Consider the following 15,733-nt stretch of genomic DNA (forward strand, 5'->3'; position numbering starts at 1 on the left):
TGGCCACCGATTCATATTTAGGATCGCAGTGTCCTGGAGTTATATGATCACCTTTTGCGACAGTCTGACAAGCAAAGTCATTGGGGAAGCCTCATTCATTTAATAGCCATGTTACTAATTTAACAACTGCAGTGATTCACTTGACAAGTGTGCAAGAAAGACTGGGCATAGAGTCTCTGAGATTCACAGACAGATCTTCACACTCCCGAAACAAATATAATGACCGAGCGAACGAATTGCTTCCTGCAAAAGCCCACTCCCCTTTCGCTCCTCTTTTATTTCCTATGGGAGGGGCCCACCACCTCCCACTTGTGACTTTACTCCCAAGTCGACCCTGATCTCTGAGTTGTTCTTCTAGCAGCTCTGCACATGCGCACATTGGGAACAGGCTCCAGCTGTTCCTCTGCCTCACTGATGTCTAGCTCCATAGGCACCTGATAGCTGCCAGATGGGCCTCGGCCCAAGTATAGTTCAGTTAACCATGGGAAAGTGTGTCTCACGAGCAGGCTCCAATTGAAAGATCTCGCTGTTGCAAGAATAATAGTGGCAAAATATATCCTGAATGTTACTCACTTTGATTGTAAGGGTATGCAGAAGTTGCATTCAATTCCACAGGCTGAATCTGATCCCATGTTCAGTATGTGGGTGGATCATATATAGAAGTCACTGTTGGATCAAATTGCCTGTCTGTACCTAAGCATTATGTCTGTAAAAAATGTATTAATGCCTCCATTATATTAGGCAAAATGTGACTTCTATCAGATTCCAAATTTGATATATCTACTATTTCAGCTGACACTGAAGAGTCCATTCATTCTGTAATGTTGGGTATACTCAGTGTAACTTGTTCCCAGATTGCAGCTCTCGCAGTTCTTATAGCTTTTAATCCACCAACAAAAGTGATTTTTGCCAATTTTCTTTTTGGAGGTGTAAGGGATGAGGCTAAAATGGAAGATCAAAAGCAGCTCTCGTCTCTCGTAATCCCCTGATGCTGAAGTGCCTCTTCCAAGATATTAATTATGGAAATATCCTTTCATTACTCAAGAGAATAATAATCTCACAGGAGACATATGTCTGATCTTTGATCCTAAACTGGACGAAAGAAAGGTTTTGTTTTTCCTTCTTCAGATGTTGGCTTTTATCATTCACCTGTCTCCAGTCACACTTTTCCAACAACCGCAGCTGATGGAAATTACAGATTGGAAGGATTAAGGTAGAATGATTTTTGTTTTCCTAGATGTTGAGATCGAGAAGGAAATAATTTTGCCCCCTGTTTTGTCTTTCAGACATGCCAACATTGCTTGCAAATCAGTACAGCTAGTCCTTGATTTACAACAATTTGTTTAAGGACTGTTCGAAGTTGCAATGGCACTGAAAAAAGTGACTTACGGCCATTTTTTTTGCACTTACAACTGTTGCAGCGTCCCTGTGTTCATGTGATGAAAATTTGGTCACTTGGCAAGTGGTTCATATGACGGTTTTGGTGTCCTGGGGTCCTGGGAACCCCCTTTTGTGACCTTCTGACAAGCAAAGTCACTGGGGAAACCAGATTCACTTAACAACCCTGTTACTAACCTAACAACTGAAATTAGAAATTACTTTATTGTCATTGTACACAGTACAATGTACACAGTACATTATATACACAGTATACACGTACAACAAAATTCACATAACACTCAGAGACCAGGCCCAACACACGTAACAATCCCCAAACTGCAGTGATTCCCTTAACAAATGTGGCAAGAAAGATTGTGAAATGGGGCAAAATTCATTGAACAAATGTCTCTCTTAGCAACAGAAATGTTGGGCTCAATTGTGGTCGTGAGTGGAGGACTACCTGTACACCTCCATTATTGAAAGAAGGACTAGGGGAGACATGATAGCAGTCTTCCAATATCTCAGGGGTTGCCCCAAAGAAGAGGGAGTCAAACTATTCTCCAAGGCACCTGAGGATAGAACAAGAAGCAATGGGTGGAAACTAATCCAAGGAGAGAAGCAACTTAGAACTGAGGAGAAACTTCCTGACAGAACAATTAATCAGTGGAACAGAATTGCCTCCAGAAGTTGTGAATGCCCCAACACTGGAAGTCTAAGAAGATGTTGGATAGCCATTTGTCTGAAACGGTATAGGGTTTCCTGCCTAGGCAGGGGGTTTGACTAGAAGACCTCCAAGCTCCCTTCCAACTCTATTATATTGTATTGTATTGTATTGATTCTCAGACATCACTTTCATGATACATTGGAATTAATCTCCTGTTGGGGATTATGGACGTTGAAGCCCAGTTACTTAGGAGTGACAGAGAGGTTTGATGGCAATATTCTGTATTTTTGATTGATTATGTGCCATCAAGTCTGTGTCAACTCCTAGCAACTGCATAGATTTTTCCCCCATGATGATCTATCCTTAGCCTGATCTTTCACAGTGCAACCATCATCACTGCAACGGGGTCCCTCCCCCTTACTTCTGGTTCTCCTCTTATGAAAAATGGTCATAAGTCAGTCTTTTTTCACCGCTGCTGTAACTTTGTTGAATGAAGTTGTGAAAAGAATCAGGTTTTCCCATTGATTTTGATCACAACAGGTGAGTCACACGATTCCGGAGCACTGCAACTAACAAATAGGAGCCACTTGAAAAGTGGCCAAATTATGATCATGTGACCATGGGGATGCTGCAAAAGTTATAAGTGTGAAAAAATGGTCATCAATCACTTTTTTTCAGTGCTGTTGTGACTTTGAATGGGCACCAAACACAAACTCTTGTAAGTTCAGGACTACCTGTATGTCCATTTTGGCTGATTGTGCGTCATTACCGTATTTTTCGGAGTATAAGACGCACCCTTTTTCCTCAAAGAAGGGTGAAAATCTGGGTGCGTCTTATACACCGAATACAGCATTTTTTTGCCTCCCGAAGCCCCGCCCCTTCACCAGAATGGCCATGCATAACCTTATGGATGCTTCAGAGAGTTCCTGGGGGCTGGGGAAGGCAGAAATGAGCAAAGAAAGGGCCGTTTTTTGCCCCCCCCCCTCCCAGCCGCCCAGCAGCACTCTATGAGCCTCCATAAGGCTATGCATGCATATATATTTTTTACAAAAACAGACCATTTTTTGCTTGTTTTTGCACTTAGGAGCACTCTGCAAGCCCCCCCCCCCCGGCTATTCATGCCTTTTTAAAAAAAAAATACAGGCCTGTTTTCGTGAAAAACCGGCCGTTTTCCAGAGGTTTGCAGAGTGCAAAAACTTTTTTCTTTCCCTTTTGAAAAGCTCTTTAGTTAGAGTGATTGATGAGAATTAGATTGATCAAGTGCTGTGCCAGTAGAAACAGGTCTTAGGTGCTGCAGATTGTCAGTGATTTCCTTCTCCAGCACATGGATTAATACACCTGGAAACATCTACCTACCTATCTACCTACCTACCTACCTACCTACCCTCTCTCTCTCCCGCTCCCTCTCTCTCTCTCCCTACCTACCTACTGTATTTCTCTATTTCGCTATTTCTCTCTCTATTTCTCTCTCTCTCTCTCTCTCTCTCCCTCCCTCCCTCCCTCCCTACTGTATTTCTCTCTCTATTTCTCTCTCTCTCTCTCTCTCTCCCTACCTACCTACCTACCTACCTACTGTATTTCTCTATTTTTTTCTCTCTCTCTATTTCTCTCTATTTCTCTCTCTCTATTTCTCTCTCTCTCCCTTTATCTACCTACCTACCTAACTGCTCTCTCCCTACCTACCTGCTATATTTCTCTCTTCTTCTCTCCCTCTCTATCCCTCTATCTACCTACCTACTTTTTAAAAATTTGCTTCTTCAAAACCTTGGTGCGTCTTATACTCCAAAAAATACGGTAAGTCGGTATTGATTCCGAGCGACCACATGGACAGATTTTCTCCTGGAGAATCTGTGCCCCAACCTGGTCTTTCCAGTCTTCTTGAGAGGCCTTTGCTCTTCTTTTCCCTTCTACCTTTCGCAGCATTACAGCCTTCTCCACAGAACTGGGCCTTCACGTAATGCATCCAGAGTAGGACAATTTGAGCCTGGTCATTTGTGTTCCGAGTGAGAATTCTGGGTTGATTAGATTGGTGATCCACCGGTTTGTTTTCCTGGCTGTTCACGGTATACTTAGGAGTCCACTCCAATACCAAAATTCAAAGGTGTCAAGTGCTAGAACTATAGGATCTTAAAACCCAAACCACTCGGTCATGGCAAAGTTCATTTGAAGCCTGTTATTCCCCAAGCAGACCCTCATAGACTCCAAGATTTTGAAGAGGCAAATTAAAAAAAAAGTTTTGCACTCTGCAGACCTCCCAAAAACGGCCCGTTTTTCGCAAAAACAGGCCCATTTTTGTGTAAAAAAAAAAGAAAGAGGCATGCATAGCCTTTAGGCGGCTTATAAAGTGCTCCTGGGTGCTGGGGGGGGCAAAAGTGAGCAAAAAATGAGCTGTTTATCGCTCATTTCTGCCCTCCCCAGCACTCTGGAAGCCTCCTAAAGGCTATGCACGGCCATTTTGGTGAAGGGGCAGGGTTTGGGGAGGCAAAAAATGCTGTATTCAGTGTATAAGACGCACCCAGATTTTCAGGCTCTTTTTTGAGGGAAATTGATGCATCTTATACTCTGAAAAATACGGTAGCTGTTGAATAAAGTGGTCAGCAGCATCAAGCTATTTTTCCAAGGCACCTGAAGGCCAGACAAGGAATAATGGATGGAGACTGATCAAGGAGAGATTCAACCTAGAAATAAGGAGGAACTTCCTGACATGAGAGCAATCAACCCATGGAACAGAAGTTGTCTTCGGAAGTTGTGGGAGCTTCATCCCTGGAGGATTTAAAGAAGTATTATATTGTATTATTATTGTATTGTAAGAGGCTGGTCAATGCTCTTTTTAACCTGCTTCTCCAAAATCCAACTTTCACCTCCAAAATGTGCCACAGGGAATGCCATGACTTGCACGATTCTGACCTTGAACATGTAAACATATGTGATATATCTACATACCCAAGATCAGAATCATGCAATTCATGGTATTCTGTTTGACACACTATTTGAATATCTTTTCCAAGGCCTTCATAGATGCCCTGCCAAACGATACTGTGGTATATCTCTTGGCTGCTTCTTCCTTTACTGTTAATGATTGATCTATCAGATATCAATTCACTGCCGGCGTTAAGCGAATCGGGCTCCCCTGTTGATGTGCTTCTCAGAAGGTCGCAAAAGGGGATCACGTAACCCCGGGACCATGTCATAAATACATACCCGAATTTTGATCATGTGACCGTGGGGATGCTGCAACGGTCGTAAGTGTGAAAAGCAGTCACAAGACTAAAGCTGCAGGATTTGGGTTTGGCTATCCTAGAGAGAAGAAGAATTAGGGGTGACATGATAGCAATGTCCCAGTATTTGACGGGCTGCCACAAAGAAGAGGGGGGGGGGTGTCAAATTATTCTCCAAAGCACCAGAAGGCAGGACAAGAAATAATGGTTGGAAACTAATCAAAGAGAGAAGAAACCTGGAATTAAGGAGAAACTTCTTAACAGTGAGGACAATTAACCAGTGGAGCAGCTTGCTACCAGAAATCATGGCTGCTCCATCACTAGAAGATTTTAAGAAAAGTCTAAGACAGTAACTTATCTAAAATAGAATAGGTTCTCCTGCTTGAGCAGGGGGCTGGACTAGAAGACCTCCAAGGTCCCTTCCAGTTCTAAGATTCTAAGATCCTCATTATATTCAGTATACAATACAAACAATAGACATTTCATAAGAAAATAGAGCTTTCATCCTTCACTGAATTTCCAACAACTCGCATTTCACCACAATCCTCTATAGAGAGCTGTTAATTTTCAGGAGACGATTTGGGAATACGGGGTAAAAATCAGAAGTCTATTAACATAATGCCTAGTCCATTACTGGAATGATATTGATGTAGCACATGCTATTTTGCATTCATACATGTTAAACCATAGCTTTTTTTAATAATAGTTTTCTGAATGACATAACCATGCAGGGTACGGTTACGCTTCTTGGCAGGCTGTAGCTTATTTCAACCATGGCACGAACAATCATCTATGGCAGGGGTGTCCAAACTTGGGAACTTTAAGACTTGTGGACTTCAACTCCCAGAATTCCCCAGCCAGCATGGCTGGCTGGGGAATTCTGGGAGTTGAAGTCCACAAGTCTTAAAGTTCCCAAGTTTGGACACCCCTGATCTATGGTGACCTGGTGCTAAATCATAAATTGGGTTTATAAGAAAAAAACAACAACACAGCTGGATTTTGAACTCCCATTAAGCCAAAGTCTAGCAAATAAATATAAATAAATATAAATAAATAACAAACAAATAAATAAACATCCGTCTTTTAGTGAAATGGAAACCCATACAATGTTTCATGTAAGAGAACCTCAGCTTGTTTTATTTCTCTGCTATTCTACTTTAGTTGTTAGGAAGGCGATATGTGCACTTAAGGCTTGTAGGAATTTGTTTTTTTACCAGAACCTCAAGAGCCACTTACCAAAGCTAGTTGCAAAAGAGATGTACAGTACTTAAACTAAAATAAGAGGCCCTTCTGAGTGCATTCTGGGCTTTGGAATTTGTTTTCAGAATCACAGCTCAAACAATGACAGTCTTTTCATGCAAAAGTTACTCAAAGACTATCTGAGCCTGGTGCCCTCCAAATGCATTGAGGTTAACGCTCCCAGAATTTTTTAGCTAGCTTGGGCTGTCTCAACACGGTAGTATAGATGTCTAACTTAGGGACTGAGGGATTGATTATTGCCATCAAGTTGTTGTTGACTCCTAATGCCCACAGAGATAGATCTTTTCTTTCAAATTTCTCAGTGGTGCACCAATCGTCACTCTAATGAAAATCCATCCACCTTGTTGGTGGTTATCCTCTTTTCTTCTATCTTTCCTAGCATTAGAGCCTTCTTCTCTGGAGAGCTGTGTCTTTACATAATTTGTCCAACGTAGGATAATTTGAGCCTGGTCATATGTGCCTTGAGTGAAAACTCTGGGTTAGTTAGTCTGTTTGTTTTCATGACTGTCCACATTAGAATAGAATAGAATAGAAGTCTTTATTGGACAAGTGTGATTGGACGCACAAGGAATTTGTCTTTTGTGCAAATGCTCTTAGTGTACATAAGAAAAATAAAGTAGAATACATTCATCAAGAATCATAAGATACAACACTTAATGATAGTTATAGGTTACTAATAAGCCATCAAATTATACTAGGAAACAAAACAATAAAAATTGTAAAGATACAAGCAACATAGTTATAGTCATAAGTGGGAAGAAATAGGTACTAGAAAGGAAGAGAACAACAGCAATACAATCTTAGTAGATAATTTGACAGGGTTGTGGGAATTAATTGTTTAGCAGAGTGAGGGCATTCAGGGAAAAACAGTCCTTGTGTCTAGTTGTTCTGGTGTGCAGTGCCCTATAGCGTAGTTTTGAGGGTAGAAGTTGAAACAATTTATGTCCAGGATGTGAGGGGTCTGTAGATATTTTTCTAGCCTTTTTTTTGACTTGTGCAGTATACAGGTCCTCATGAGTCTTCTCCAAAACCAACATTCAAAAGGGTCAATATTTTTCCTATCTTGCTTCTTCAAAGTTCACTTTTTGCTTCCATAGAGTGTAACAGGGAATACTAAAGCTCTAGTCTTTATCAGTATAGGCCAGGGAGTCTCCAAACTTGGCAACTTTAAGAGTTGTGGACTTCAACTCCCAGAATTCCTTAGCCAGACATGCTGGCTGAGGAATTCTGGGAGTTGAAGTCTACAAGTCTTAAAGTTGCCAAGTTTGGAGACTCCTTGGTTTGGACATTCCACCACATCTGAGTAACTTTTCCTGGGGCCTTCACCAAATGCTACTCTGCAACACGTTTGGGGAAAGGTTTTCCTAATTTAATTGCAGTTAAGTTAATTACTACATTCTTATCAAAGGATGGAAACCTAGAATGTCCAGCTGATCTGTTATAAAACAAAGGACCTATCTTTGCCCACTGGTCCCGTACTATGCATTTCTACAGTGAAGGTCATTTTTGATTTCTCCAGCCTTTTGCTCCTTTACATGACTTTGATTGCAAGTCGTCAGCAAGCTGCATGCATGGGTGACTGGATATTTTTTGGGGGGTGGGGGGTGGGAAATGGAGTGTTCCAGGTGAGAGCTACTCTTAACACTGCTTCAGAAATTGAAGGGATAATCCTGTTTGTGCTTCGTTGCTTCGCTTCATCCCAGGTTAATGAGCCTCAAAAGTACATCATCCTGCTGAATTGGATCCTCCTCCTCCTCCTCCTCTCCCCCCACCCCCAAAAGTCTCTGATCCAAGCTTTCTTCCCTTCCCATGAGAAGATGTGGTCTCCTTGACCAGGCTGTCGTCATTAGGGTGATCCTGTTCAACTTTCTCAGAGTTAACACTAATGAACTGTGACAGCAGTTCAGATGTTGGCTGTTGGTAGGAACTGGCGTTTAGTAGTGCAGAGCAGTGTGCAAAGTGTCTTTGTGTGCGCTTGGGTTTGCGTCTGAGGAAACGGATCGGATCGGAGTTCGACCTAGCGGGTTAACCTCCTATGCAATTCCCCCCCCCCAAATTTCCCTTTTTACAAAAACGATTCAGGGGAAACGGAGTGTTTTCAAAGCTGCGCATTTGTTTGTTTGTTTGTTTGTTTTAAAAATATTTCATAGGACGGGAAGCAGGGAATTCGTGAAACAAATAAACTTGAATGCATTTCTCCCCTCTCTCCGTTTTCTCTCCTCATGTCTAGGAACAAAGAGGCCGGAAAGGTTCACACTATGACAAGGCTGTCCAAACTTGGGAACTTTAAGACTTGTGGACTTCAACTCCCAGAATTCCCCAGCCAGCATGGCTGGCTGGAGAATTCTGGGAGTTGAAGTCCACAAGTCTTAAAGTTCCCAAGTTTGGAGACTCCCTGGCCTATACTGATGAAGACCAGAACTGTAGTATTCCCTGTGACACTCTATGGAAGCAAAAAGTGAACTTTGAAGAAGCAAGATAGGAAAAATATTGGCTGGGGAATTCTGGGAGTTGAAGTCCACAAGTCTTAAAGTTCCCAAGTTTGGACACCCCTGCACTATGAAACTTAGTTTTGCACTAAGCGTGCAAAACTGGAAACGGGGGATTTTTGTACGCCAGAGCCTCTCCAAGCTAGAGATGTCTGTGTCTGGAATTGGTTTTTCTCTGTGCTGCCAGTTGTTATCTAGCCATGAGATGGCCTTTGAGTTTTCCAGGCCATCAGCCTCTGACAGCCCAAAAGATACCTTCCTCATCAGTGGATGTTGCATAGCAAGCTTTCCTGCGCGCCCTTCCTGCTCATTTTTCGGGAAAGGATGAAGCAGAACGCTTTTAAATGGTCTCTTGATTAAAGGGAACCTATAATGTCAGAAATGTATGGTTCTCTTTTCTTTACCCTTCTTGGTCCTTTTTTTAAAAAAAATATCAGGGTGCCAACTGGGACTTATTAACTTTAAATCCAAATTTCTCCTCTTGCTGGCTAGCTGCCTCTGGAGCTTAGTATGTTGAGAAGCTGTCAAGGATGTCAGTAAAAGACTTAACTATAACTAACACCCCATCCAATATTAGTCACTCATTCTCTGTGCGCATGCGGGCTGTGACAGGCGGTCTTTTTCCTCATTTATTTTCCTTCCTCAGCTCTATGGCACTATTGCTAGTCCTCGACGTACGACCACAATTGGGACCAGATTTTCTGTTCCTAAGCAAGACGGTGGTTGAATGTGTCATGTCTAATTTTATGTTCGTTTTTTTGCCATGGTCGTTTAGTGAATCACGGTAGTTGTTAAGCGAATCCAGCTTCCCCCATTGACTTTGCTTATCAGGAGCTGGCAGGGAAAGTTCCAAATGGTGTTCACACATGACCCTGGGATGCATTGGGACCATTGTAGATGCATGCACAATCCTTGCCAAGCCCCCAACTTTTGACCATGGGGATGCTGCGACAATTGTGAGACCCAATTTCTTTTCAGTGCGGTTGTGACTTTGAACAGTCGCCAGATAAATCGGTGACTACCTATAGTTTATTATTTCCGCTCCATCTTTTGCAAAGAAGGAGGTTGGAGAGATTTTTAAATAACATTTTAAGCTCTCTATACTTGGAATTCTGGGCGAAAAATAACTGAGCGTTTAATTTACGGGTGTTCCTCCTTTTTTCCCTTGCAGGTTGTAACAGAAATTATGGAAAAATGCAGTAATAATTTGCATACCCATTGCAAAGAACAATGCTAGAATGTGGGAATAGAATAGAGCTGGAAGGGACCTTGGAGGTCTTCGAGTCCAGCCCCCTTATAGCATTTTAGATAGGTAGCTGTCCAGTCTCTTCTTAAAAACATTCACTGACGGAGTGCCCACGATTTCTGAAGGCAAGCTGTTTCACTGGTTAATTGTACTCACTGTTAGGAAGTTTCTCCTTAATTCCAGGTAGCTCCTCTCCTCTCCTCTCCTCTCTCTTCCATCTATTGTTTCTTGTCCTGCCCTCTGGTGCTTTGGAAAATATGTTGACCACCCCTCTTTTTTCTTCTTCTTTACGATGGTTGCAGTGTCCCGGGGTCATGGGATCACTTCTTGCGGCCTTCTGACAAGCAAAGTCAGTGGGGAAAAACAGATCCACTTAACAACCACGTTACTAACTTAACAATGTATTTAATTTTTTTAAACTTCTGGGATGTGTGTTTTTTTAATGTACGCCGCCCTGAGTCCTTTTGGAGAAGGGTGGCATATAAATCCAAACAAACAAACAAACAAACAAACAAACAATTGCAGGCAGGAGAGGTCGTAAAATGGGGTAAAACTCACCTAACAAATATCCCGGTTAGCAACAGAAATTTTGGGCTCAGTTGTGGTCATGTTTATATTGTTTTCCCAACCAGGATGAAATATCATGGCTAGCAACCCAAACGCCATGGCTAGCAATCCTCCTCCTCCTCCTCCTCCTCCTCCTCCTCCTCCTCCTCCTCCTCCTCCTCCTCCTCCTCCCCCCCCTAACAAATCCGGAGAGGTCATTTGAAAGAGCTCAGCCAGTAGAAATGTGGCTTAATTAGGCAAGAGAGGCATTTCCCACAGCTTGACTAGTTTGCCATGTGTAATAATAAATGACCCATCTTTTTTCCGGCCGAAAAGAATGAATTCCATTGTGGCTGGGGAAAAAAAAGAAAGAAAGAAAAAGACAGTCAGTGGATATAAAACCTGGTGTTGCTTTTTTGTCCTTGTGTGCTTTGAACCTGCCCTGTCGTGATGCAGCGTCCTAAAGGATAGTCTGGAGGGTTAAAGATGACCAAGATGGGGTTACGGCCACCACTGGCAGATGGTCTGAAGGCTTTATCAAAACTGTTATTTTTTCCCCCAGGCTGAAAATTTTTTCTAACTCTAACTGCTTCCACTTTTTTTTTTTTATCATCCTGTTTGTTATTAACCCGCTTGCTCTTGGCAAAAGCACTTTATTATTCTGATATTGAGGTCAGCTAAATGCCAATTAAGTTGCAGCTTGCACTGGATGTACGCAGAGAGACACACGTCGTGTCAGAGAAATTAATCTGAAATAAATCTTAAAATTATATGGAGAGTTATGGGGATATTTTAAGCCTTCAGTTGTCGTGGTAAGGTGAGGATCACCTGTATTTCATGGAGAAAATCTATCCATCTGCTTGCTAGAAGGACGGCTTGATGTCACATAATCAGTCAATCAATCCGGTTGGGATGTATTGGAATATGCAACACCTTGGATACCAATGGGGCCATTTCTCCTGTATTTCTCGATCGGTGTCTGTTTTCAACTTAGAAAGTTGACGGAGTGACAGTGACTTGAGATCCGCAACAGTGCACTGAACATGAATTGGAGCAGGAGAAAGAGCACACTGGTTTTCTTGACATTTAAGATTAGTTAAGAGTTGAAAAGAGCTGAATGGTTAACCCCATGGTTGTACAGTTGTACCTCTGCATTTTTTCCCCTTGACCAATCCTAAGGAAAAACTCATAGTTAATATTCATGGGGTTCGGCATGAATTGTTGTTGTTGTTAGTTGCGAAGTCATGTCCGACACATCGCGACCCCATGGACAACATTCCTCCAGGCCTTCCTGTCCTCTACCATCCTCTGGAGTCCATTCAAGCTCACGCCGACTGCTTCGGTGACTCCATCCAGCCACCTCATTCTCTGTTGTCCCCTCAATCCTTCCCAGCATGAGGCTCTTCTCCAGGGAGTCCTTCCTTCTCATTAGGTGGCAAAGAATTTTGAGTTTCCTCTTCAGGATCTGGCCTTCTAAAGAACATGTCAGTGTTCAGTCTTGTCATCTCTGTTTGACCACGTCCAGCTTGCCTTGATTCATGGACTTTCCTTTCAACACCAGATACATCCACAGCTGAGTCTCCTTTCAGCTTTGGTCTAGCCGCTTCACTCTTTCAGGGCGCTACTAATACTAACCCTCTGCTCTTCCCCAGTAGCATACTGAATACCTTCCGACCTGAGGGGCTCATCCCCCGGCATCATATCTTTTTGCCTTTTGGTACTGTCCATGGAGGTTTTCATGGCACGAATGAATGCATTATTTTAGGGAATCCCAATAGTGCAATGTTAAAACTCAGAGCGACTATATTTGGTTCTTTTCCAGAGAAACATGTCTTAACTTTGTTAGCCAGTCGGATTCTTTTTGCTGTGTGTCTGCCTGCCTGTTTCCCTTTTATTTAATAAACTTTCTGTTTTTAACCCCAAAAAAGCTTTCTGGATTCAAGAGCCATAGGTGGGAATTGTGGCTTTTCCCCAGTGGTGAAATTCAATTATTTTTATTACCGGTTCGGTGGGCGTGGCTTGGTGGGCATGGCAGGGGAAGGATACTGCAAAATCTCCATTCCCTCCCCACTCTGGGGCCAGCCAGAGGTGGCATTTGCCGGTTCTCCAAACTACTCAAAATTTCAACTACTGGGTCTCCAGAACATGCCAGAACCTGCTGGATTTAACCCCTGTGTTTCCCCCACCCCCCTAGATTGCAAGTTCTCGGGTCTATTACTACTCTATTATGTGCCATACATACAGGTAGTCCATCATTTACAACTAGAAGTTAGTCCCCAAATTTCTGTTGCAAAGTGAAACTGGTTAATTGAATTTTGCCACATTTTACTGCAGTTGTTAAGTTAGTAACATGGTTGTCAAATGAAACTGGCTTCCACCGTTGACGTCACTTGTCAGAGGGGGGACGGGTCACAAAAGGTGATCACGTGACCCCAGGGACTCGAAAAATGTCATAAATATATGCCAGTTGCTCAAGTGCCTGAATTTTGATCATGTGATCATGGGGATACTGCAGTGGTTGTAAACATGAAATAAATTTCCTGACAGTGAGAACAATGAATCAGTGGAACAGAAGTTGCCTCCAGAAGTTGTTAATGCCCCAACACTCGAAGTCTTTAAGAAGATGCTGGATAGCCATTTTTCTGAAACGGTATAGGGTTTCCTGCCTAGGCAGGGGGTTGGACTAGAAGACCTCCAAGGTCCCTTCCAACTCTGCTATTGTATTGTATTGTATTAAGTTACTTTTTTCAGTGCTGTTGTATCTTCGACGGTCACTAAATGAACTGTTATAAGTTGAAGATTACCTGTACAGGATTCTTAGTGATCTGCAGAGAATGTTAGGTGAAGGGGTTTTCCCCTTTACTCCGAGCTTTCTACTGCAGAACATTGACAGATGAGATTTATAGCCATTACCTTGATCTCTTGCTCTACAGATAATATACTACCCAATTTCCCCCAAAATAAGACCTCCCCGGATAATAAGCCCAATCAGGCTTTTGAGTGCATGCGCTGAAATAGGCCCTCCCCTGAAAATAAGCCCTCCCTGAAAATATTTAAACGCATGCACAGCCGGTCTCCGCCATTTCCTCTGGTTGCTTGCCGCGTAAACAACGTGAGGTGAGGAGGGGAGGAAAGGGAGGGGGGAACATGCCCCACTCACCCCACACGCCCTTACCTAACTGCTGCTCCCGCAACCCTAGCGACCGCATCCCTTCTGTCATGCTAATGGCAGCCGCAAAAAGAGCGACACCCACTTTTGTGTCTCGCTGCCGCAGCAGCGCAAAACAGCAGCAGCCATGAGGTGAACACGCTCGCCGCCTCCTGCACCTCAAAAATAATAAGACCTACCCGAAAATAAGACCAAGCGCTTATTTTGGCAGGGGGTGTGTGTGTCAAAAGAAAATAAGACCCTGTCTTATATTTGGGGAAACACAGTAATAGCATCTCTCTCTCTCTGTCTGTCTCTGATTTTTTTAAGTAGAGAACAAAGAAAAGGATTATAGACAGAACCAGGAAACCAAATAGTCTGGGCACATTCAGAGTAATGGTGTAAAAATAATAGCAGGTCTAACCTGCATTCTGAAACCTGGGCTAGTTGTCATTCATGCCGCATTTCCTCAATTAAATATTAGAATATAACACAACTTGGCATGTATTTCCTAAGCTCCAGATACGATGTAATTCCTCCAGAGTAAACCCTGTGGATTGTGATAGAATTAAGTGCGTGTAGGATTGGATATTTATGTGCATTTTCAGCTGATGATTAAGTTACAGTTAATTTGTGAAAAGTGCCTTTCCTTAAGACAACCACAGAGGTCTGCCCACGTGGTAACGGTGGGAAGGAATAAGGTGGGGTTTTTTTTTTTTTTTTTGAGGATGTTTAGCATTCTCACTCTTCTCAGATGCCACCTGTGGAGGTGAGCCATGCAAGATTTATGGCAAGGAGGAGGGAGGCCTACAGGGAGAGCCTCACCTGCCCCTCCCTCTGATTAAAAAAAGCAACCCTCTGAAATTTATACCAGCAGCTTCAAGGCAGGTGCTTTGTCCTAATTAAAAAAAAAAAACATTTTATGCATGGAATACAGGTAATCTTCCACACAACTGAGCCCAAAATTTCTATTTGCTAACCCAGAGTTTGCTGGGTTTATATATATGCCCGTGTCCGATAGACTTGTTTAACCTTTGCCGGCTTCCTAGTTCAATAGTTCTTGGATGGAAAAAGTTCTAAATATAGGACTTATTTGTTGTGGAATAATAACTTCAGCGGGCTGGATATATGAAGAGTTTCCAGTTCCTTGTAGGTAGGAAAGCTGCAGGAGGAGAACACTGTAAATGAAATGCCGCTCGTTGGCTATTCCGATGGTAGCTTTTCATCGTTTTGTTAGAATGATTTTGTTCAGGGGATTGGTTGGGGGAAAATGTGCGTCCAATTGTGTGTTGTGTAGCACTGATACAGCTGCCCTGTTGAAGACACACGATTGTAAACAGAAGATGAGGTGGTATATATTTATATCGCACTGTAAATAGAGGGAGCTTCATTGTGATCGGTGAAAATCCTAATACTTGGGCATATCTCTGTGTGTTTGTGTACCCTGTTTCCCTGAAAATAAGACCTCCCTGGATGATAAGCCTAATCGGGCTTTTGAGTGCATGCGCTAAAATAATCCCTCCTGGAAAAATATTGCAACACAGCAGCAGCCATGAGGTGACCCCGCTCGCCGCTTCCTGCACCTCAAAAATAATAAGACCTCACTGAAAATAAGGCCGAGCGCTTATTTCGGGGGTCAAAAGAAAATAGGGCCCTGTCTTATTTTGGGGGGAAACATGGTAGGTGTGTGGGGAGGGGGGGAAAGGAAGAGAGAGGGGGGGATATTGATATTGATTATGATAGATCTCTCTGGGGATACTTATGAAGGTTTTGAATTTCGGA

General features: G+C 42.8%; 1 protein-coding gene across 9 annotated transcripts in view; it reads left to right on the top strand.

The window, feature by feature from the left end:
- The window catches only part of MSI2 (musashi RNA binding protein 2), a 689,288-nt gene that overhangs the window by 76,671 nt on the left and 596,884 nt on the right, over positions 1–15,733 (top strand). The window lies entirely within an intron of this gene.

The sequence above is a fragment of the Natrix helvetica genome (assembly GCF_964273705.1).
Source record: "Natrix helvetica genome assembly, chromosome: 2".
Classification (NCBI taxonomy): Eukaryota; Metazoa; Chordata; class Lepidosauria; order Squamata; family Natricidae; genus Natrix; species Natrix helvetica.